The sequence below is a fragment of the Nipponia nippon genome, unplaced genomic scaffold (assembly GCF_047370975.1).
Source record: "Nipponia nippon isolate SJK-2023a ecotype South Korea unplaced genomic scaffold, ASM4737097v1 scaffold_1, whole genome shotgun sequence".
NCBI classification, from domain to species: Eukaryota; Metazoa; Chordata; class Aves; order Pelecaniformes; family Threskiornithidae; genus Nipponia; species Nipponia nippon.
The window spans coordinates 40,971,747-40,996,780 of record NW_028262290.1 but is presented as its reverse complement, the minus strand read 5'-3'; positions in this window follow the sequence as shown (position 1 = coordinate 40,996,780).

Below are 25,034 nucleotides of genomic sequence, written 5' to 3'. Positions count from 1 at the left end.
TGCCTAAGATGGGCTTGATAAGCTGGTAGGTAGTGAAATGAGAGGACATCTCTCTCCCATGATCTGAAGAAGCTTGTCTATCTGCATCCTCTTTACTTCCTGAGGAGCTTGTTGATGTTTCTGTATCTTTCTGATTGTCCATGTGGTGGCAGTGTCAAAGTATATTTCATCTCTACTTGGCAGGAAGATTTTAATTAATTTTTAATATGGATTTGGTTCCTTATCAAGTCAGGAATGGACAAAATAACCCGCTGAGAAATAAGTGACTCTTGGCAAAACCAAGAGAAAACTTTGGTATGTCTGACTTCATAGCTGTTGCTCAGCAGTATAGGCAACGACTGCTCCCTTGCTCTGCAGCCACATGGTGTGGCACTGCATGCTTCCTCATGCTTAGTTGTCTTCTTTCCCAAACAGGGCAGCCTCATCTGAAGAGACTGCACAGCCGTCAAGGCAGAGCACAGACCTGTGGCATTGCACAAAACACCCTCTTGGGGAGTAGCAGTTGGCACAGTCCAAAAGCATGCCAGGAGATATGCTAACGATTAAACACTTGGGAAAATTGTAAGATGGTGGTTGAAACAGTGTCCACCGCTTCACTGTGACTGAACAGCCTTCACCATGTTTTATCTATGGGTATAGGCCTTATTTGGTGGTATGCTGAAAAGGAAAATCCCAGCTTGCCTGTGAGGCACATGAATTCCTCGTTAAATTCTAAGAGGCAAGATCCAGTTGTTTTGTCCTTCACATCCTTAATGCATCCTTGTTACTTGAGTAATTGTCATGATCCTTGTGTGAGAAGAGATTATGCTATGGTGATTGGAATAATTCAAGTTTCCAGTCTTTCTGTGAAGCCATGAAAGGGACACAGTTGTGAAGGCATGTTCTCAACCATAGTGCTGGCTTTTAGAACTCAATTAGCTGCTTATTTGTTGGAGTCCTACAGTGCTGTGAGACCCCTCTGGCTTTGTAGGTTTTTCCTAACAAAGTATAGCTTGAATTGGGGTGTGGGACGGGTGAGAAAGAGTAAGTTACTTCTTAAATTTGAGATTTCCTATGTAGTTATTTTCTAGAAAATGATGCGAGTTAATATATTTTTAAGGACAGTTGTGGTGCCTACTATGCTAAATGTATGCCATTTATAAAGGAAATAACCAAGCAATTTAAAAAAAAGTTTTAGGAGGTGAAACATTTCTGTATTTTTCTCCCTGTGTCTGAAAGACTGTTTTCACCTCATTCAGGCAGATGTAGATAAATCACGTGTCTGTTCGCTCAGCTCTATTTGACCAGTAAGAGCTTTAAGTGATTTTCTGGACAACTCAAAATGTTCTAGTGGAGATTGGAAGCTGAGAAAAACCAATCACACTTCCTAAGGTAAGTGGAAAAATAACCATAGAAACAAAACAAACAAATATAAAACCCTATGAATAGTATTACTACACAGGGAAGAATCTTGATGAAGTGTGAAGTATGATACAGGGCAGCCTGCTTGGGGTTTTACTGGTATGACTGGTATGCCTCTTAATTTATTAGGCAGGAGTAAAAATAAAAAACCTCTGAGGTGAACTACAGGGAATTCAAGTCACACTTTAAATATAGTCACTGAAATAAGGATTTAATTTAAAAGTGTTAAAAGTGACCGGGTTTTAGAAAAAACAAATTGTTTCAAGAATCTCTCTAATGAAATTTATCACCTATTTAATTAGATACCTAGGCATATAGTAAACATTTATGGAAACTCAGTGGATACATTATTTGACAAACAATATTTTGTACAACTAAATATGTCACCTTATGTTTAATTACCTGGTAAGTCCATATTACTATATGTGACAAGGGAAGACTTTCCAAAGAATTATTCAGGGAAGTTAGAGAAAATTAAAACTTTTACAATAACATACTCATACATGCAGATAAATACACACATGCACCTATGGCGAAAATTTATGACAGTGTCCAATGATTTTGCATGTCTCAGTTTTTGAAAGACACTAAAACTTGACCTCATTTCACAGGATAAATATTTAGTATATTCAAAGCCTCTTTCAGAACTCTTAGAACAGGCATCCTGAAATGTGTATGGCCAGCATAGCATACCATTTGTTTTTTAATCCTGATAATAATCTACTTATTTTGCTGAAGTCTGAGTTCAAGGTCAAGCCACAAGTCCAAGAAATAAGCAGTGGAATATTTTAAGAAAAATGAGTACAGAAAGTAAATGATATATGTTTCCTGAAGAGAATCTGATACTTGAAAGGTGGTAGATAAATGCCCTAAAATCCCAAATCATCAGTAATAAAAACAGATTGAGGACGTGTATTACTATTTCGCATTTTCGTCTCTTTTGCAGACTCAACCTTGACCATTACTATCTGCAGCTCTGCATATTTAATCATCTTCTGACTTTCTTCTGCAATTGTAGCAAAAGCATCACATTTTAAGTAGAAACTGATCCACTGGGAACTGGACCAGAAACTTCTCAAAGACAAAGTGACAAAAATATCCAACCACTACCATTGCCTGGGATAAATACTTTTAAAGTATTTTTAATTCAAGCTGCTAATGGAAAAAATTCCTGATTATGAAAATTCTCAATTATTTCTGGTTTGAGTTTTGCCAACTTAAAATAAAAGAAGCTATTGTTATCTGTTCTGTCAGTTTCAATATTAGGTATAGGGACATACTAAGCGTGCTTTAATGGAAGGCTACTAAAATGGCAAATTCCAATCCAGACGTGCGTTACTAGCAAATTTGATCTGGACTTTGCCATTGTCCTAGCCTGCCTCTCCAAAGGAATTTGGCAGCCATCCTCCTGCCTCCTCATCCAGTCAGCTGTAAATACGGCATACAGTACTTGGCTGCCTGGCAAAAGGAATGAGCAGGATACCACTGTCAGCTCAATGAGACTGACAAAAAAATGATTCACCTTGCCTCTGAAAAATGTGTCCTGTTTTTAATGTCCTCCCAAGGCTGGGTGCCCACCAAAATCAATATGTTACCCCTGTAGGCTTAGTTGTGAATTGCCTTGGAGGTAGATGCCAAAATACTTTCATAAGCCCGTCCCTCACTGCTTTAGGCCAATTGCAAACTTGTCAAATATTCACATTTTTAGTCCTTTCTCTCTGGGTCTTAGTTTTTTGCGAGCTTTGGAGAAAGACAAGCGAAAGATCACTGTAGAGCAACAGATCATTAAAAGCAACAACAGTTTAAGAGTGTCATGTAGTCCACAGAAGCCCAGTGAAGGCTGCTCAAGAGAATTCACAGACGTTATGGAACACACAGCATCTGTCTTAGTGCCCTTTAGGGAAAAAGAAGATCCTGCAGATATTGCGGCAATATTTAGAGAAATAAAATGGACCTGGACAGTCATTCTTCACAGCATGGGAGAGACTTAAACGAAAGGGAGATGCAATGGATGCTAAATTGGATAAATTAACCAAACGTGTGCATGCAACAGAGGAAGGAATAAGCAACACCGAAGAAAGGGAAGCTGAAACAAAGAGATCTATGAACTGAGACAGAGTGTTGTTTTTTTATGTTGAACAAAGCAGGAAAATTAGAAAACAGAAGCCATTGTACTCTTGCTGGAATAGAAGGTGTAGAATTGGACAATGTGATGCTCTTTGTTCAAAACTTGTTCAATTAGATTTTTGAGCATAATAAAAATCCTCATCACATAGTCCAAAGGACCAAATCTGAGTTCCTCTGAGACCTGACAATAGTGTTGAGATTCCAAATTAAAGGTTATGTTAGTCAAATCAGGTAATGCTGACATGGGGCAAGAATCACAAAAGCCTGGAAATCAAGATAAGCAAGTGCTCCATATCCAAACCTGAGTACTAAAATCCTATAAAGACAGAAAGAATGGAATTCTTTCAGGGGTTTGTTGGTAAGAAGGAGCTTGCAGTGTGGTAATAAACTATTCAAACACCAGAGAACCTCTTCTGATTCTTCTCAAGATTTGTGAAATTCTACAAAATATTAATTAATCTCTTTCAGATTAAATAAGTTTGCTACCTTCAAACTAAAGCTTGAAATAGAAGACTGTGTAAGAAAAAAATTGTATATTCAGTATAAGATATGTGATTAAATTTTCTCATCATTAGGAGTTGTGTCTCTGCTGGAAATATATTTTTAAAGCAAGCATTACTGGATAGCATCATTATACATAGTCACCTGACTTTTGTATCTGTGAATAGCATATTGACTTTGAGGAAATGCTGCATTGTTCAGGGGTTTGAGGGTTGGGTTTGAGGGGGGACGGGGTTTGAGATAATTTCTGAGAAGGGCTTTTGGAAAAAAATAAGAATATTTTTTCGGACAGTTCTCTAAACAGAGCCACTTCTTGAAGAAAAGTCGTTTTCTAGAGACTTGGCATTGGCCTCTGAAATGATAACAGCACTTTCTTGTGTCATGCTGGTATTGTACTTGGTTTAATGACTGTTTCATATAACTAACAGAAAACAGGGTGTATAAAGCAAATACTAGTCCTGCAGTTCTCATTTCTCCTCTAGTGGGAAGCCTTTCTGCAAGATCCCAGCAGTGACAACTACTCAGGTGGTAGAAGAGTCAAATAAAGGCTTTGACTGTAACGAAGATTTCTTTTATTGTTGGGAGGGTATTTGTTAGCTTCCAGAGCAATGGCTTATGATGGCCTGCAGACAAATCATGCATGCAGGCTTGCAGCAGTGAAGGACAACCTTTCAGATCCACTTACTTACGTCCTCAGTACAACCCATCTGAGGACAGTCTCCTCAATGCCTACATCAGTCAGCGTCCACTTTGATCTACTGCAACATAGCTGTGGTCGGTTCTGCCCAGTCTTAAGACTTCAGGATTTTTGCCTTGTTTATGATTATCTCTCCTTTTCCAAAGTCCGTTTTTAGCATTCCCTCTTTCCCCATGCCTCATCATTTGGAGTTTTTAAGTTTCTAATAAGCATGCACATTTTCTAAGATAGTCAGCCTCTACTAACAATTACTAGACCCCTTCATGGGCTTGGTATTTCCTTACTGGTTCTCAATTTCTCTGTGTCTGGCTGTAGCCCATCTAAAGTCCTCAAATATCCAGTGAACCAACACCTATCCTCTTTAGTGTTAGCTTGTTTGCCATCCTAGTGGTACCAAGGAGTCATCACAATTTCGTGTTGTTCCCAATTGTTTTCTCCTTTGTTTCTCCTTCTTCTACTGCAAGACCATAACCGCTTACTGGCTTGATGTGTGGGAATCTGTATTGTGCCTAATAAACGCCATTAGAAGATAAACCCTTTTTACCTTTCCTTAGCCTATCTCCTTATATGTTATTAAACTCTGTTAGAATACTCTACTAGAATATGGCATTCAAAAAAAATAAATTCCCAATACACGCTGCTCTGCAGCCATGACCAGATCTCCAGGGTATCAATTACCATAAAGGGTAAACTGAACTATCTGTTGTTTTGTGACTTTCCTATTTGAAAGGTGCATTTGCCACAGCTTCACTGTGCACTTCAGCAGAGTTTTCTAGCCTGCTATTGCTCATATCAGGCTGGGGACAATCACATTCTGGCTAGCTCCAGGGGCCCGTCTTTGGCCAAGTGAAACTACTTTCCCCTCCTCTCATTTTTGATGTGAACATGGCAAAAAACAGTAGTGACATCCAATCTCTAAAACTAATGTTTTAATTAAAGAACAACAAAACCAACTACAACAAGATAACTCACTAAACAAGGGAAGCCTCAGAAGCACTGGGTAAGACAGATTAAACAAGATGTTTGGAAACAAATCAACCTCTTAACCGCTGTGTCTTTGCAGTGTTTATACCTTTTTTCCATACTGTGTTGTAAGTCTAACCTTCAGCATCTTTTTAGTTCAAGGAAAACTCCAGTCTCTCTCACTACAGACCTTCCTCATGACTTTTCAGGAAAGTCTCTTACCTGACACTCCTAAAACCTAATTTGGGATTGCTTCCCTTATTGGACAAGACACTTTTTTGGAGTCTCCCATTTTCTCTCTGTTACTACCTGCTCCACTCTACACAAAGGTTTCCAGAACCAATCATGCTCATCTGGGCTACTGTGGGAGTAATCTTTCTCTTTCTCCTGCTTTCCAGGAGAAAAGAATATTTCACAAAGTGTGGTAGCTAAGACAAGGTAAACATAACAGTTTCCTGATCCCCTTCATGACCTTTTTAACACAATATAATATAAATACATAAATGAGACAGCTCTACCCATCTGTTGCAGTATAAAATGCTTAAATTAAACTGAAATGACATAATTGCCTGGCACCCTTCTGAAATTTCTGTCTTGAGAGTCTGGATCATCTAAAGTCACATGGTAGCTTCTCTCCCCCTTGCTGGAAAGCTCTCCTACACACACGTGCATGTTTATTCCTTTTCCATCTTGAGTAGCTGCAGCGTTGGGACTGTGGTTCTGTTTCTCACACATCTCATGCTTTTTGTCTGGTTTTTAGGGGTATGTCTGCTGAGCCATTTGTTGTCAGTTTGCCTCTGTTCCATTTCTGGCTTTCATTGACATTACCCTGTTCTACACCCTGTCGTGGCAATCTTCATGTTGATCGCTCTCTTGGTGAGCTGCCATTTGGAGACCTTCCACTGGAGTTATGCCTCTTTCTTTTGCTCAGCCACACTCCCAAGAAACAAGAATCACCTGCCCCCTGTATGAACCTCCCTTTCAGACCTGTCTTTCTGAAATCTCGGGAGCTGCGTGTGGATGCCAGAAATCTGACCTCTCCAATGCAAATATTTCCTTCAAGATCTATGTTATACTCACACCCGTGAATGAAGTTGACAGAAGCTGTGACCAGCTGTGGACGGTTCTACGCGTTGTTACGCATTATGAAAAACAGGTCATTTAAAAATTAGTCCAAATTTAAGTCAAACTGTTGACTTTAACCTTGTGTGCCTCAAATTCCCATCTGTAAACTGCTTGTTACATAACGTCTCTCTTCTCAACAAGGCTTTTGTGCAGATAAATGGATTCATATTTGTGAGGTATTTCAATGGTACAGGAAGGATTGCTATAGTAATGCTCCCAAGGGAAAGGATAATTATTTCTTAGTGCTTGGTTTGTTCAGTATATACATAGCCTAGGGCCATATGGTGAACAGTGAGAAACAAACAGACAAATAAACAAATATTGAATGCATACTCATTAAATGTGCACTGTCCAGCCTATATACAAAAGGGGGCAAGGGTCTCGTGGAAAGCTCAGATAGTGGTTGGTCATGGAATAAAATACAGGATATGTTAATGAAGACAACTAATAACTCTGGGAACTGAACTGAGACTGTCCAGGCCAATGTCACTGTGTCATTTCCTAATGTAAAGAGGCACGATTTAAAACCATGGTAAAGTTGTTTTAACATAGGTTTTGTGTAAAATATCAGAAATGTATAAATGCCATGAAGAGAGCTGGTTTTCCTCATGCAGAGTTGGTCTGTTAATAATCCATGATAACACTAATAAAAAAGTGTCCCATGATAGACCATAAAAATAATGTTAAAGTAACTTCTTTTAGTATTGCAATTGAAGTTAATACCTCTTGAAGAAATTGATTCAAGCTGTATTGTCATTTTGACAGTGACTAGTTCTGGCTTCCCCTGCTCTACCATCCATCTGCTTATGAGAATTAATCAAATTTGTATAATCAAATTGTACACATTATGGTATTTTGGCTGTTAATATGTGTAGTAATTGCTGGCGTATATAAACTTGTAAACAGCAGATATTGTATTTTGATATATAAATGAGACTAAAAATTAATGATCAATGAATCACATCCTTACTAAGCTCCATAAAATTTAAAGGAAGAACAAACCACTTTTATTAACTGCTCAGAAACAGTGATTAGAATTTTTATGTGGCCTAGAATACTCTATTATTTCTCACCATTAGCTTTCAACTTTCTAAATTAATTATTTTATAAAACGCAAATAAACTTTTTAAAAGTCTGTGTGAAAAAAGGAAAGCATTCAAGTCCTCTGGCAACCATTCTGAGACTCCACACAGCTGGGTAACATTTTCTGTCCTAATTTTAGTCTGTATTAACAGGAATCAACTCCAAATCCTTTTGTCAGGTTAGCATGCACATTTTGAATCAACTTAACAAACTGGATCAGAGAATTATATATCAAGATCTAAAGCTACATGAGATATTCCGCTAGATTATACTTGACTAGAAAACAGCTAAATTTCATGGTTCATTTGCAGCTGTGACTGATAAAATGATTTGAATGGGAATACTTATACAACTAAATTAAGCTGGTTTTGGTCCATTGTGATAGCAGTTCAAGTGTTGGGAAATTACGTTATTTTCATATTCGGAGGCAACAATGAACATTTTGAATCAAATGGTTTGGACACATGATTACTAAATATGCTAACTGACTATTTAGTAGGAGCAACTGTGATGAAAGACTAATTGATAGGCATTCTAATGGTGTCAGTAAAATATGAAAATAAGCTTCTCAAATTGAGGCAACTACTTCAGAATTAGGGAACCATTCCCCCTATTTGTGAAAAATATGTGGCATTAATTTCTTTGCCAGCTGATCTATGTATTGCCAGTATGCCAGTAAATGTCCGTAAACATATGACTGAAGTAAAACTCAGGCAACCTGGAAAGCTCTAAAGGCAAATCCACACACAGAGAAAAAAAAAAAAAAGATTTATAATCAAGATTTTGTCCTTTACTGAGAAATATAGTCAAAATCTGTATACATTTTTGCCAACAAGTCACATAAATTAAAAGACTTAAAAAAAGAGGGCAAACGTATAAAGCTAAGTAGTCATTGTCATATATGGCAAATGGAATTCAAGCAAAAAAATTTACTTGTATATATGTACCACGAATGGGATTGTGTGGCATAAATGGTTATAGCTCAGCTGGGAAGTCAGAAAGTTTTGGTGTGTTACAAATTTTATTCCTGGGAGTGATTTTTGTCCATACAGTTGTTGAAATATAGCCAGGACAGAACTAGCCATATAATTATCTAGAACTTTAGCAGCAGGTAACCATGATATATTATTGTAAAGACTTTTGCAATTATACTCTCCTTGATACCCAGAATATGATAGCAAGGAAAACAAAACCACCTCTGAGTGGAAAGGTGAAAATTAATGAAATCCAGTTTGTCAAAACTGTGAAAATTTGTCTCATGAGAAACATAGAGGTTATAATGTACTGCATCCTTGTTGTTCAATCAAGGAACTGTGAGTCTGTAAAGGCAAATGTAAGCATAAAATGTACTGCTAACATCTACACAGTGTGAATATTCACCCTGCATTGCCTAATCTCTCCGGGTGCATTCTCAGCTGATGTGAATCTGCATAGCGCTTTGTTGACTACAAGTTCTCCTCATTAGATACTCCAGAATCCTCATCAGAAATTTCCAGTGTGATTCCCAGAACAATAGGCAGTGCTACGGGTATCCTTTTTCACCGGCACTTGTAGTGAAATTTATCCTAGTGTAAACATCCAGCACACTCTCCTTTGCAGTGTTCAGTGTCTGTCTAGGGCCTTGGAAGCAAAAAGGATGAGCCAAAACAGCAATGTGCACAGAAAAAAGACTGTTTTTCTGTAAGTGGGTGTCGAAAGCTGTGAAGAAGGTAAGCCAGGAACAAAATGTAAGGGTAAGCTGTGAGGACTGTAGATATTGGCTGGAAGGATTCTGCTTCCCAAAGCCCTCAATGCTTTATAGAATGATTTTATGCAGATGGAGCAGATTTCACCCAAGGGGAGAAGCCAGTGCAATGCATGGCTTTCCAAAGAGTATGCATCAGCTTCCTATTTGCAAGCTAAATATTGCTTATCAATTATTAACATTCAGGAAAAGGTGACTACAGTCTATCTGTGATGTTATAGTGAAATTAGATGAGAACTCAAAAAGCACTTAGGATAAATAATAGATGATTAGCATGTCATATAAATCAGTGTATCATGTTATTTTAATTTGTTTGCTTTTTCTTCTTTTTCTTTCCTTATTCTTAGTTTTCATCCTTACTTGTTTTGATAATACTGTTCGACTCAATTCTCTCATGTATTAGGGGTAACTCCTGTTTTATTTATGGGCTAGGGTAGAGTTCAGTATAAAAGTTAATAAGAAAATTGCTAAGTGTTGTAATGCTGTATCATTCTATTGCTGACATTTAAAAGCTTAAGAGCTGTATGTTAGGTCTGCCTTTTCCTTATAGCTACCTGATACAGGTCAATTAATAAAAATGCCTGCAATGAATCTATTCACTTAATTAAATACCTACTAATAAAGACTGAACTACCGTTTAATAAAATTTTATCATCTTAAGAACAGGGTAAGTGATAATAATAACAACAATAATGAATAATTGCATTCAGCAACTCAGAAGAGGTTTATGGCCCATTCTTAAAGATACATATATATATTTTTTATGATTTAACACAGTATCCTGTTGAAGTTTTCTTATTTCATAAATCTGCCACTCTCTCTTGCTTGTCTTCTGCTGTCCTGTCAACCATAGCTGGTGATCAGTTTGCTCTCTTATATGATGAAATCCATATGTGACAACCCTGAAAGAACATGCAGTCACCTAATCACATAAGTGCCTTCCCAGCAACAAGCAGAGCCCTGGCAACAATACAGTACAGAACAGCACAGGGCCTGTCGATAGCTTCCAAAATATCCATGTAGTTTGCTATTACAGGTATACAGACCTAGATTCTAACAGTAAAAACTCCCTGCTGACATATCAGCAGTTGTATCTCTGAGACGCTAGGGTTTAAGATTTCTCTCTACTGCAGCATCTCAGGTGCTTGATTTTACCCGCTGCAGGTAACTTGTAGTCACAAGTTCTGATGCCTACGCTGTTTCATTCACAACCTTAAAAAGTGGCTCACGGGAGACATAGTCCAGATGATGAACTTTTGGCCATGGAAGAAAACGAAAGTGTTCAACTTGTGAATTATCTTCCTCATGAGGTTCTGTGATAATGTTTTGTAATTAAAATGTTTTTTTCAGCTAAACATTTCCTAGGAAAAAAATTGTGGATAATAAAATGTAGACATATCAGTGTTTTATTTTTGTCATATATATTTGTTTTTAAATTTGGAGAGGAAAAAAATCAGTTATGTAACAGAAATACTCTGTGAAATTGGAATAAAAAATGCAAAGACTGTGCCTATCCTCAGTGGGGTCATTAACCACATTCACTTTTCTGAGAGTTGGTAGAATTTTTATTCTTTTTTTCATGAGTCTGTCTTCTATAGATCTGTTCCCACAGGGTGGGGGATGATGTTTGATTTCCTCATGATGCTGTACGGTATTAGTGGATTTATTTGTTTGTTTCTTATTGGCAGGATGCAAACAGAGGAGGAGTTTCTTGGATGAGCTGGATCAAGGTTCAGACATCACACAGTAACTGATTTTGCACATCTTTTTATTGTCTGTGCACTCTATTAAATGTTCAGACTGCATTAGTGCCCAAGCTTATCAGTGTACATTAAAGAAATCTATCCCAATCCAACTTTAATCCCACTCACAATAGACATATACGTGTTGCTTGAAAGAACCGATTTAATTTATATATGAAGTGTGTTTATGCATCAATATCATATTTTTGTAGGCACGTCTGCCAAATTTAAAATAAGTTTGTCTAAAACATACCTTAGGTAATGAAGCATATAAAAAAATCTGCAGGACCTTTTAAACTAAAAAATGTTGCAAAAATATGAACTTAACATGAATGAGATGATTGATATGTAAACTAGTTTAAATACTATAAAGTCCAGGTCCAGCTTTCTAGCTTCATTCAGCTGAGAAATAAGCAAAGCTATACAAGTGTGCTCTAGCTTCTTTCAGTGACACAGAAACTAGGGAAGTATTCAGCATTTGCCTTTATAGTTCTCCACTGACAGGCAATGAATGTCTCATAACTTGGGAACTTTGCAGGATGTAGCTCAGAGCACGAATCCTGGCTTGAGAGCTATTTGTGGATACAAATCTTCATGAGACATATGCAAAATCCTTACTAATATAAAGCTCCAGTGGTATGTGATGTTCACTTTTCATAAGGGCAAACTTGAAAAAAAGCACCTATCTGATCATCAGTTGACACTTTGCTGGACAAAAGCCAGACAACTGAATACAAACTTTCTGTATTGGTACAAACAATATCAAAGTTCAGTTTATTTCTTTCAGATGTGTATTTTGGTTATGCAAGAAAGGGGTGGCTTTCATAAACATACGAGACATAACAGGGCAGAAGCTGACAAAAAGGAGCATATCGGAACTGGATTTTTTGCAAGCATGTCCTATAGTTTCCAAAGTCTTTACACAAAACTGTCATTTCTGTTTATCTGACTCCTACAAGGCTTTACATTAAAATATTCATTGCTTCTAGCATGTTCCTCATGCACAGTTGCATATTGCTTCTCTCATCGGTTTAACTTAGGAAAAAGTTAATTAAAACAGGCAGGTGAATGATGTGTACTGGCCTGAGTTTCATTTTGAGCAGGTAATCTGCAGGTGTTTATGGCTTGTTTGCAACCTTGTTTGAACACTACCAAGTTTGTTGTGTCTTGTCCTTCATGACTTCTAATATTCACTTGCAATATGGAAGATTTATGTTAAATTGGGATAGTTTAAGGTTTAAAATCCTTATAAAGACCCCTCACAGTAAAAGCCCTTATTTTCAGTATTTTGTGTGCCAACTTGATAGGTTTTCATGTTCTCAACTCACCCAAGCTCCAAATTTAGGTACACAGACAATTCTTTCTTTAAAGGAACATAGCAAATTCATTGGTAACATCTGTGTTTATTTTAACTATCTCTTTTCAAAATTGTTAATTGCTTTCTTTTTCCTCTATAAGATTACTACCACTTGATAGTGTTATGATCTTACATGTATGGTAGATCTAATTGTCATTTACAATAAGGCCTGTCTTATCTCTTTTCTAAAGAGACTTTAAAATGGATGCAGGCATTAATAACTCACAATTTTAGGCCTCTTTACTTTGCCAGAATGGAATAAAAACTGCCTTTGAATTCAGGAAGAGGAGGTTACCTTAACATACATGGTTATTTCTTATTCAGATGTATTTCAAATGTTTAAAATAGATTTATTATTAATTCCTTAAAGAGGAAGAAGGAATGAGCATGATGTAAAGAATGAATTATTATAATTAATATTATTTCAAGGTTGGAAAATCTCACAAGGTTGTAAATCTCCATTATCAAGAAGTTAGACCTTCACCTTCTCAAATTACTGCTACATTGACCTAACTTAGAAACATTTTTGCAAGTCAGCATGAACTTTCAGCACAAAAAGAATAATATTTATCATAGTTACCACTGTATTTTTTAAAAACACTTCATGAGCACAGACTAATACTAATTAATCCTTACATTACCCAAAGGGAGTATGATAACTATGATTTCCATCTTTAAAATGAGGAACCTGATTGTATTTTCATTTATGCTGGTGTAAATCATGAAGCCTTCTACTGAAGTGAATGGAATTACACTGCTGGGAAATCAACATGAAATCGGTATCAGATATAGGGAAAATGTTATAAAGGATCTAAGTGTTTTCCTAAAGGAAAGAGTCAGCTTCAAAGCTATCCAGAAAAGTTAGTGTTTCCTGCTTCTTAGCCTAATACTTTGACCAGTACAAAGCATTGTCTTGCAGTTAAAAAAGTGAGGGTTTTGAGATTAGTAACATGGCAATTAATTGCAGCTAAGAGGGATTGTTGTTCTGCAATAATTATATGATCTCAGTAGTTCACATCAGCCCATATTTTTACATACATATTTCTCAGAAAGTATAAAGCATTACTAAGAATGTTCACAAGCAACATTTGTATCATGGACTACGGGTGGCTTGGTTATTTCACAGTTTATTTACAATACAGGTTAAATTCTTCATGAGTAATAATAATAGAATCATGGAATAGAATCACAGAATAGTTTGGGTTAGAAGGGACCTTTAAAGGTCATCTAGTCCAACCCCCCTGCAATGAGCCAGGGCATCTTCAACTAGAGCAGGTTGCTCAGAGCCCCATCCAGCCTGACCTTGAACGTTTCCAGGGATGGGGCATCTACCACGTCTCTGGGCAACCTGTTCCAGTGTTTCACCACCCTCATCGTAAAAGATTTTTTCCTTATATCTAGTGTGAATCTACCCTCTTTTAGTTTAAATCCATTACCCCTTGTCCTATCGCCATAATAATTAAAAAAAAGATTAGAGAGAAACATTTGAAAGGATCGACCTTTCTGTTTATCCTTTAAGGTTTGATTGAAGGTGGCTGCTATATGATTATTGTCAAACTAACAGGGCTCAGAACAGCATATTTTCCAAAGACATTTGACAATAGTGGAGACCAATGAGTTTTTTGGGAGTGACTTTCTCTTCTAGTTAGCTTTGATATTCACTTTTTTAAAAATTAATTGGTTTTCAAATTAAGCAAACAACACAATGGAGAAAGGTTATAACTAAAGTCAAGCTGAACTAGGTCGGGGAGTGGGTCCATCAAAAATATTATACACAGAGAATATTTCATCTGTACAAACCGCTGTGAGATTTATAGAAGTATCTTCAGAGAGCAAACACAAAAAATAAAAAATCTATATAGCCCATATTAAAATCAAAAAAGTCAACTTCACTGCTTTTTTGACTTCTGATACATTCTATAACCAATTGCTGATGTGACCTTGAACAAAACACATGTCCTTAAAACGAGCACACGAATCTATATTTTGGCTGCCTAAAATGATGAATATAGACTTTCAGAAGTGTTGAGTATTTACAGTATGCCGAGTTCAAGAATGATCCCAAACCATTATCCAAGGGTACACTTCCAATACATGCTTGTGGCTCCTGATTCCTTCTTTGGCTGTCTGGCGACGAGAAGAGGCAGATCGATTTTATGTATCATGAACTGTCATATAGTTCATAATGACGCAGCTTTAATGCAAGTTTGGGAAGAGCAGACACAAATGGGAAAATGTCTGTGAAAGACCTGCGTTAAAGCCTAAGTAGCACATCATCGCATAAAGGGCATGAAGGGAGCAGGAGGCATTTAAATAGACTTAGTATTAATATTCTATTTATTAGCTCTTTGAGGGTGTTGAAGGTTCAACATGATAAAGCACTACTTGTACTTTTAACAGGACTAGCCTATCTCCATCTGTAATTTGTAGCAGAGACAAAATAACCTTTACATATAGCTACTTTTTGTTTATAGCAGGAATTCCACTTAATCCATAAGCAGCATTAGACATGTAATGAATGGAAAAGGAGAGGGGAGTAAATGCCTCAGCCCAGTCCCATGGATCACATGTCATGGCACTTCCAAGTCCCTCCTCTCTGTTTGCACTGAAGGATAATTTTAATGTTTTATGCTTATTAAATATGCAGTAATAAATAGTGCAGTATATTAAATGGTTAGATTATTAAAACCCACCATTTCACTGGTAAAAAACAAAGCAGTGCAAGCATACATTTTTTCTTTAGATTAAGCTTCTCAAGACCAAGGTGCATACCACATTGGATGAGACCAATATCCATTCTCTCCAGTATTGTGTTTCCAACAGTTGTCAGTATCAGCTGTCTCACTAGAAACTTCCAGGAATTATGCTGCAGTCAGCTTTTACTTTCGGAGAAGTTCCCTTCCCACTCCCAACACATAGGCTGTCATATACTCTATAGTATGACTAGTTTTATCCTATGCAATTTTTAGTTTGTCTTCATTTGAAAAGGATCAATGCAAAATCAGAAGATACAAGTATCCCTGTGGTTTGGGAAACTGTATACCATAGCCAGATTCATATGTACATTCTTAGTGCACTTAGTGCACTTTTCACCCAATTTGTCACTTAATATAAAATTATTTTTTTTCTCTCAAAAATATAGGATTTTTTTCCCTGACATAATTAATTACAGACTCTCAGATCTTTTCTGATATTCATTGATATGTTTTGTATAGCAGTCATTTTAGAGGGAAAAGAGTAAGTAGCTGATACAAAAGAGCTGAAGGATTAGGTCTCATGATAGCATCGCTACCCATGTTACCGGAAACACCACCGAGGAATCAGAGTTGGGATGAAGGCAGTTGATTCAGGCCTACACGAGCTGTTCATCTGCATGTTCACCTGACTACCTATTACCTATTTTGTCCATGGGTTTTGTCTTACTTCATTTCAAGGCTTCCTTCATTAGGCTAAACACAGAGATATGTTGTATGCGGGAGCTCTGCAGCTGGAACTCTCAACACAAAGGTGGGCAGGGAGCCCCAGGGCCCTGCCCTGCTCCCCAGTAGCCAACAAGAAGTCATAAGGCATAGTTTGGGACATGAAGTTCTTATCACTGAAGTGATCTACTATGCTGTTGAGAGCGTGATTTGTCTCAAACAGTGTGTGGTTTACTTGGTTTGGCTGCTATGGTTATTAATTTTAGAGCAGAAAGAAAGGGGGCAATTTAAAGACAGCCTTTTAGGACAGAACTAAGTCATCCTCACCATGCCTTCCACGTGGGGAAATCTCAGCCTGACGTATCATTATGGTTTCTAAGAGGGTTAGAAACATTCATCTTCTGAATATACTTTTTTTCCCTGTTGTACTTTGCAGCAAATGCATCCCTTGTAGTGGTGCTTCAGCTACTTTTAGATGTGCCAAGTTAACTATAAGCCTTGCAAAGCTGACTCTTTTCATCTGCACCTTTTTGTCAACATCTCTGGCAAAATCCCCAGCCAATGTGACCTGGCCTATCTCCATGAAAGTCAATGGACACCAGCTGAGAACCTGGTGCTCTCAGTAGCTTTGGCTGTGTGCGCAAAATCATCGACCCAGTGGAGACAACTAGAATTCAGCCACTGATTTCAGTGGAATTTTTTCTGGATTCTTTAGCAGCATAGTAAAAAACACATCAGAAATTTCCCTTGGCTTTCACCTTTAGGGAAAATATTTTGGAAGAATCAGGAGAGCTGTAGAGCTTTGCTGCTGTAGCTGTTCACAGAATCAGGCTATAGTACAATAACTATGTAAAGAATATATATGTGCTTGAGTAAACACAGCCTTAGCTGGGTCCCTCAGCTATGCTAAATATCTGGACATGTTCATTAGATACCTGAACATAAAAAGGTGAAATGTGTATTATCATTAGAAATGCCTTATGGAGAATATAATGGAAACCTAGACAGACAATATACTTTGCTATGATGTCTCTTACAGTTCTTCTACCCTTAAGACTCATGAGGTCCAAAGAGCTGGTGAACTGGTGCTGTATTCAAGCCTGAGTATACAGCAGCTATTCACAGTGTCTGTCTGTGATACTAAATCAAATTTTTCTCAAGGAGGCCAGCTGTCTGCCTCTGTACTATTCAAAGGCCTGCCTGTTCAAAGGCTTACCTCCACTCTGTGCAAATCTCATGCTACCCAGAGCAGGGTGCACGCACTCTGCCCTGAACATGCTAACTCCCAGGATGGGCCTGTGAAGTGTTTGGGGGACTGCTCAGTTGACCAGGGCCAAATCAGTGCCAGGACTCTAAAAATTCAGCAATAATCACTGCACTCCAGTGCTCAGGAACTCCTTAATTTTTTGGTATAATCAAAGGCTGAGGCTTCAAGCCCACCAGAGGTGAAATAGGGGGAAGGCATGTGTGGTCACCAACATGAAGCCAGAGCAACTCCCGTTGAAAACATGCTGTCTGTGAGCAAGTTTAAGTGCTCAAAAATCATATGCTTGGCTTAAATACTATGAAAGCTTGGGGGGGTGCATTTTATTTGATTTTTTTTCCTTAATCCTTTAATCTGCAACATTCATTCTTCGTCTTTTTTATAGGCTAAAATAACATATTTTTTGTCTCTTTGTTGTTATCATGAATGCAGTTGGTTCCCAGAGTAAACAGAGGGTGTGGAAATCTTCTGGTTTCTTGGTGGCTTTCACAATCCACTGACACATTAGTTGCATCTTTTTGTGTGTTAAGAGGACTTAAAACTGGTCTGCAAGCGATTTTTAAAGGGCTAGTAAAAAAAAAAGGACAATTATCTTATGCCCTTTAAAAGAAAATATCTAAGAAAATTTCACCTTTAAAATTACTACTTCATGTGTTCAACCTTCTCCGGACACTTTAAAGTCAAATGCCCTCATTAATCAGTTTATTGGTATATGGCTATTGGAAGACAGCTTTTGAAAAGGTGGTGTTATTCCCAGACCTTGACTTGACAGAGGTTGAATAATACTGGCTGTAATTCTAAAGAAACAAAATAGCTTCTGGGCTGGATCTTTGTAAGCATCTGAAAATTATATTGGATGCTTGTAAAGAAGCATCCCTGAAAGCCTTTCATTTTTAACCTTTTCTTCTTTCTCTTTTTCTTTTTTTTCTTTAAGCTACACATGCAGGTGCTTTCAGGAGCAGGGACATTCAGTCCTACAGAGGTGGTTTTTTTCCATTATTTACTTGGCTTCAGTATTTTTCCAAGTACCAAGGTACTTTCAGTTTTTTAAAAATGAGAAAAAAACTAATGTTGTCAGCATCAATAAATCAACAACCAGGAAGAGTCACTTCCTATCAGAGTTTCGAAAGTGCTTCATGGTTTTCCGATCTCCTGTCTGTACTAATCATCTCTGATGCTTCACATATGCATGGTATATGATGCCAGGTTTTAAAACATGGCTGAGGAGGGAAAGAGGGAAGGAAGGAGGAAAGGAAAGAAGGTAAGAAGAAAGAAAGGAAGAAAAAGGCAGGAAGGCAGACGAGCAGGCTGAATTATCTGTTTATAACCACATAACATCCTATTATATGTGGTGGTGGACAGGAGGTCAATTACTGGCAGGCACAGCCCAGTAGTGGAGAAATAGACGTATATATGAACAAAATGAGGAAAGAAACTGCCTTATTTTCTGCATATAAGTGTATATGTGTAAGTATTTACATAAATACATAAAATAGTCATGCAGTAGTCGATATGCCAATATTGTTACTTGTATTCAGATCAATATGTAAATGATAAATGAACAAACCTAATGTACCTTACTCCCTTAATACTGTGGATGCTAGAAGGCTGCTCCAAATACTGCTGCCAGTGGCAATACAGTTGCCCAAAAGTGTTGTCATTTCAATAGGAGAGGGAAGTGATATTATGCCAAGTTTTCCTAACTGTTCATAAAATCACCTGAAGTTCATCTTCATTTCACTAGTTAATTTAGTTTTTATATATTATTAGAATTAGTTTGGGTTTTTTTGTTTACAGAATTAAATGGTTTTCTTAACAGGTTTCCAGCTTGGCATGCATGTTTTAATTTTGAGCGTTGCAGGGACATGGCAACGTAGCAACCATTTTCATTTTATCTTTCCCTTTCATTGCAGTCAGTATTGCTTTAATCAAGCATTCACAGCCTAGTTGCTTTCTCTTTCCAATGTATTTTGATTTTCATTTCAGACAGGTTTAAGGATAATTTATGTAACTTGTGATGTGTGTTGTTTTTCTTGATGCTTGAACAGGAAGACTGTGTGAATACGTCAGCTTTTCTAAGGTGAGTTCTAACTCTGGAGTTTTTAGGGAAATCTTGACAATGGGAAGCAAAAGACCTGAAAACCGGAAGGCAAAAACCATTATTCTCTTTACGAGTGTTGAAATTTCATGACTTCAGGTAGGTAAAGGGATATGTTACTGCCTCTCAGATGCTTGAAGTTGCTAATGCTGCCCTTGTTGCACAACGTCATCCCCTCATGTTGTCATTAAAAATGGTCATCAATACTTGTAAAACTTTTTGCTTTGGGGGTATTTGCTGATTTTTATAACCTTCAATAGGAATTCAGGCACGCACACAGGACTTCCTGAGGATGAGGCTTCTGTTAGAAACTCACCTAGTTTCTGTCTGCCCTGTCCATATACAGCCATGCAGCTAAACTCCAGCAGAGCTGGGAGTGCCAAGGAGTGACCAGATGGAAGACCAGTCTGAGGGGTGCTGGTGTTGATGAGGGGAGCAGCGAGAACCCCTGCAACCAGTCCATCTCCCTGCGTATACTGGGACAGAGCTGAAGCACAGACCCAAGCCCAGGACCTGGGAACTGCTTCTGAGGGCCACCCTGTGGAAAACCTTTCTGAACCACCAGCTTGTCTGCACTGTACCACCTCCTGCAGGACATCTGGTGGTTATCACCCAGCCTCAAGCCCCTGTAGTAAAAGTCATCTTGCGGAATGCTTTCTGTGTGGTCTTAACAATGGTACATCATGTTTATAGAGTATTAATGTCGACACTTACCTTAAGACACTTTCTGAGGAATTTACATCTTGGTACCATGGACTGCTCAGTTAAAAATATGCACAAAGCTGTCTTCAGGTGAGGTAAATTGGTGTGGCCCTACTGGCTTCAGCGGGGCCAAATCAGTTCCAGTGGTACTTAAGTAGTAATTTTAAAACAGTTCAGGCTGTTTAGCAAACTGTAATTAATATTGTTCAGATGTCATAGTATTAAAAGAGAAGTAGAGAGAAAGCCAGAGACAGAAATAGAGAGAGGTGTTTTCATGTAATATATACGCCAGTTCCCCAAAAGGTTTCTTTCATACTGGTGTCACTTGGAGTGATGAACACCAGGAACTAATCCACTCAGGTCATACCAAAATAAAACTGGTGGAGGAAAGAATTGAGGCAATATGTGAAGATGTAGAAATAACATCTATGAGCATTTTTAATGGTGCCCTGTAACTGCCAAGGAGGTAATATATAAAAAGTAGTTTTAATGTAATGCAGAAGGTTACAAGTGATCAAAAAAAATCAGTTGGGATTTTGCCACTGGCCTCCACAGGAGAAGGATCAAGGCCTCAGAGAGCTATTTTGTTGGCATTTAACTTTTAACAGCTGAGACAAATTTATTATTCACATGCATTACAACACCAATTTTGAAACATGAAGGAACAGCACAAGAGCGGAAGTACTTGGTTTCTGCAGGACACAATGAGAAGTGTTATACAGATAATTGTAGAAATTAGCTAAGTACACTACACTTCCAGCATATGACATGACTGAAACATATAGCTGTTCTAGTATGTCATAATTTTTCACTTCTTAAAAGAAGTGTTGAACCTGATGAGGAACAGCTTGCATTGGGTCCCACTGATTTAATTTGTACATACTGTAATTTACTAGGCTGCAGTAAAAACAGTCATTTTGTGAGGCTATCATAAGCTCATTAGAAGCGTACTGAGAAAGCTTAATGGCTTACAACCCACAGCTTCATGCATCCATTTTACAGAGATCCCTTCCCAACAGAGCCCGCCGCATGGTGTTCTATGCTGCTGGCAGTACAGTAGTTTTCACACACGCCCCAGAAAATTAGAGGTATTTGTGAATAACAAGATTGAAGACAGAGCCAACATTTCAGGAGTACTTGGAGTGCTGCTGGGACAGGGAAAATCTCATGTATTGTTAACCATGGTGAGGCTGGTTAGCTGTTAAATACTGTATAGTGTAACTAATCAAAAGCTCTAACATCCTAGACAATGGAACAGAAATAATTACTCTCCCAGAGCTACTATTGTTTCGTGCTCAGTCTTCTCTGGACTAATAAAGGGTTTAAATTTAAATTGTGTTAAGAAAATGTCAATACTGCAAAGAACTACAGCATTCAGTTGCTCTGAACACAGCATCAGGTAAACTACATAATGGATTTAAACATAATGGGCCAATGGAGAGTGAAGTACAAACAAACTCCTTTTCCATCTCCTTCTCCATTTGCTATCTTTATTAGACTCTAATGCTTTAGGAGACAAAATAATAAGGGCACTTGGCCAAAAAAAAAAAAAAAAAAAAAAAAAAGAAAAAAGAAAGGAAATAGGAGAGAGAAAATGCATAGAGTATTCTGCATTCAATTAACTGAGCTTAACGATGGTAGGTTTTTAGCATCAAGTGGGTTGATGCAATGAGCTAGTCCCTCAGCTGATAAAACAAAAATCAGGAGACTTCTGTACATATCAGTGGGGCTGCTCTGATTTGACACCAGCTAATATTAAGATTCATATTAAGAAGCTTTTGTCTGTTATTCTCTTCCTGAAAAGAAGAGCATGCTACTCCTGTAAGATGCTAAGCACTATGGCTGCTCTCCAGGAAAGCACTTTAAACACATGCATGTTCTCACAGAATTCAGTAGACCTCCTCTCCCAGTGTAAAAAAACGTGTTTTGCTGGACTGAACACAGAATTCTCAGTGCTCAGCAGGTCTGAGCATGTAGCTGCCTCCATTTACACATCGAGACTGTGTGAGCTGAGTAATCTCTATGAAGACCAAGTTAATAAATTGTCAGTTGTCTCACTTTGTCTTGTTCAGCTACTCAAATTAAAAATAAACTTTAAAAAAGCAAAAATGTCATTATGGATATACAACCTTAACATTACAATAAAGAGCAGAGCATTTATTTTCCCAGATATATGTTTCCTTTAGTCTTTCATACCATATTTTCTAACTGAGCTGATGTTTCTTAATTGCATAACTGAGGGTTGAATGGGAGGTTGATTCTTCCGAGCAGCTGACTGAAAATTCAGGGGTATTGGGCCAAAAGCAAGGTTCCTGGGGGACAAAGACTCGCCCATGGCAGTGACACAGAAACTTGAACGAGTCTAGTAAACCAGCATTTGCGTGCTGGAGGGACTGAAATTAAAATGCACATAGGCATATTGATGCCTAAGAAGTTGACTGGCTTTTTGAGATGACACTGTCAAGTTTACTTGAATGCAAGTTTACAGTTTTATCTTCAGTGAAGCTGAGGCAGTAGGTGATCAACACCCACAAAATCTGTTAGCCCTACCTTTATCAGAACTCAGAAGATATCTCTGCATTTTTGATCTTATTCTACAAAAACTGTCTCCAAAATACAGTGCTTCTGGGAACTGTTAGACTTGAAAATGCTGACTGCTTTGCACTACAGTCAGTTTTGTTAGAACCATTACTTTTCAGATGAGACTAATATTATTCAGTTGCAAATGAAAAAAATAGGTTGATACAGCATTTTTATTGTAGCTCTGAGTATATGCTACAGTTATAGTAAAAAGACCACATTCAGCATAAAATCTCTATTATTAACTTACTTCATGTCCACTGCATTCAAAATGTCTTTGTGATATTAAGTTCAACCTATTTGTAATGTGAATTCAAGGACTCATCTAACCTTGGAGGTCACCGGAAGTAATATATAATTTCCTGGATCAGAGCCTGTTGAATATTGTACGTTATAACGTGAATGTCTTTTCACAAAAAAAAAAGGAAAGTGACTGAAGTTTTCTGAGGCTGGCATCTTTGGTTTTGTGCCAGCTGCTTCTTCATCAGTTTGATTAAGAAATAACTATGGCCTACCTTAAACAACAGCTTCCTAAAATTTACCACGGAGTTTAGACTGTGTTTGGGGCTTAATAGAGAAGCTTGTTAGGTGATGACTTTGACCTGGAGAGTCCCAGAGACTAAAGATCTAATCCTAACATCAATCTTAAAATTGATTAACTTTTCTGTCTGTTGTTCCATTTCACTTCTCTCTGGGGCACTCAATGAAATTTTTTTTTTTTTAAAAAAAAAGTGCTTATGTGTGTGTGTTTTGTTTTTTAATAAATAACGGAAATCCAGTTAAATTCCATTTAAGAACTTGCATACAGACTTTCACCAGTGCAATGAGTGTTTTACCATCGTGTATTTCTTCTTTTTAGAATGCATTTGACCATTCTCTGACCCAAGACAATCCTTGACTGCTCTTTATGCACGTACTTATTGGGCACGCCGTGCATGGCATATTCAAAGAACTATTTCACACAAAAACATGAATTACAGACACATAAAATTTTTGTGAACTGGGCTGTAAAATTTCTGATGCAGTATTCTCTATCTAACTTGACAGCTGGTATCTGGTCTGAAAATAGTGTATTTTTCCTCAAATGCTAGTCATCCTGTTACTTTGCATTGCATAGATATGAACAAATGTATGGATATGAAATAACCTGGGAAAAAAAATCTTCTAGAATAACAGTAATTTTGTGTCACTTTAGCATGAGCATACCCTGAGTCCATGATGGCCTGCTGGCAAAAGTGTTTGCAGCGCTGTGCATGCTTAGCAATCCCCTACATCAGGAACAAACATTTTGGGCCCAGTCTTGCAACCTTTATTCTTTAAAAAGAAATTCTTCTATGAATAGTATTCCTAAATAAAAGCTTGAGAATTGAGCCTAAAGTGAGTATGTTGAGGACAGTGGATAAAGGATATGTTTTGCAGCACCTCCAGAGGAGACGCTGGAGTAAGAAATCTGAGAAGCAAATGGTCTTGAGAGACAATGTCAGAGCTGGGATCTGATGTGTGCAGTCACTGCTCTCCCTGCCTTGACAAGAGGCCTGATGCGGTTTTGAATTGCATCCCGGTGCCAGCCCAACCTTTGCTGCTGCGTTTTGGGTGTGCACATTGGCACAGAGGCTCGGTTTCACTGGAGCCAGGAGCCAGAAGGGAGACTGCATGGTAGTTTGTAACATCTACCTGGAGAGATGTTTTCCCAGAGTAGTGTTTTCCTGTAAGAGATCACAGGTACTCCATCTTTTTGAATTACAGTGGTAGAATGGAGAGCTGATGACAGGCTGAATTAACGCGGTGCTTACCAACAATTTGTGTAGTCTGGGAGGTTGTCAGAGAGATACCACTAGCCCAATGTAGGATGCTCTGAAGTGACAAGTAATAGGTGATTTTTCTTAGATATCTCTCTTACAGTTGGGTGCAGTGAGATAGAGACCAGCCTCAAAGGGAATTTGATTTGGATCATCATAATTAGTAATGCTGTTGTGCTGTCAGGGTACCCTTCATGTAAATCACGGGCAGCAAACCAGTTATTACATTTTTCAATTTGTTTCCAGTAGTTTTTCTTCATAATTGCACAAAAGATGACTCCTGAATGCAAGGGAACAAGCAGCGTTATTTCTGGTGTGTTTTGGATTACAAAATGTCTGTTTGAATTATACTGAAGGAATGTATGCGTTTGTTGCTGTAAAGAGTTGATTAAATAATGTTCTTGGGGATAAGAAGAGTATGGGATTTTATAG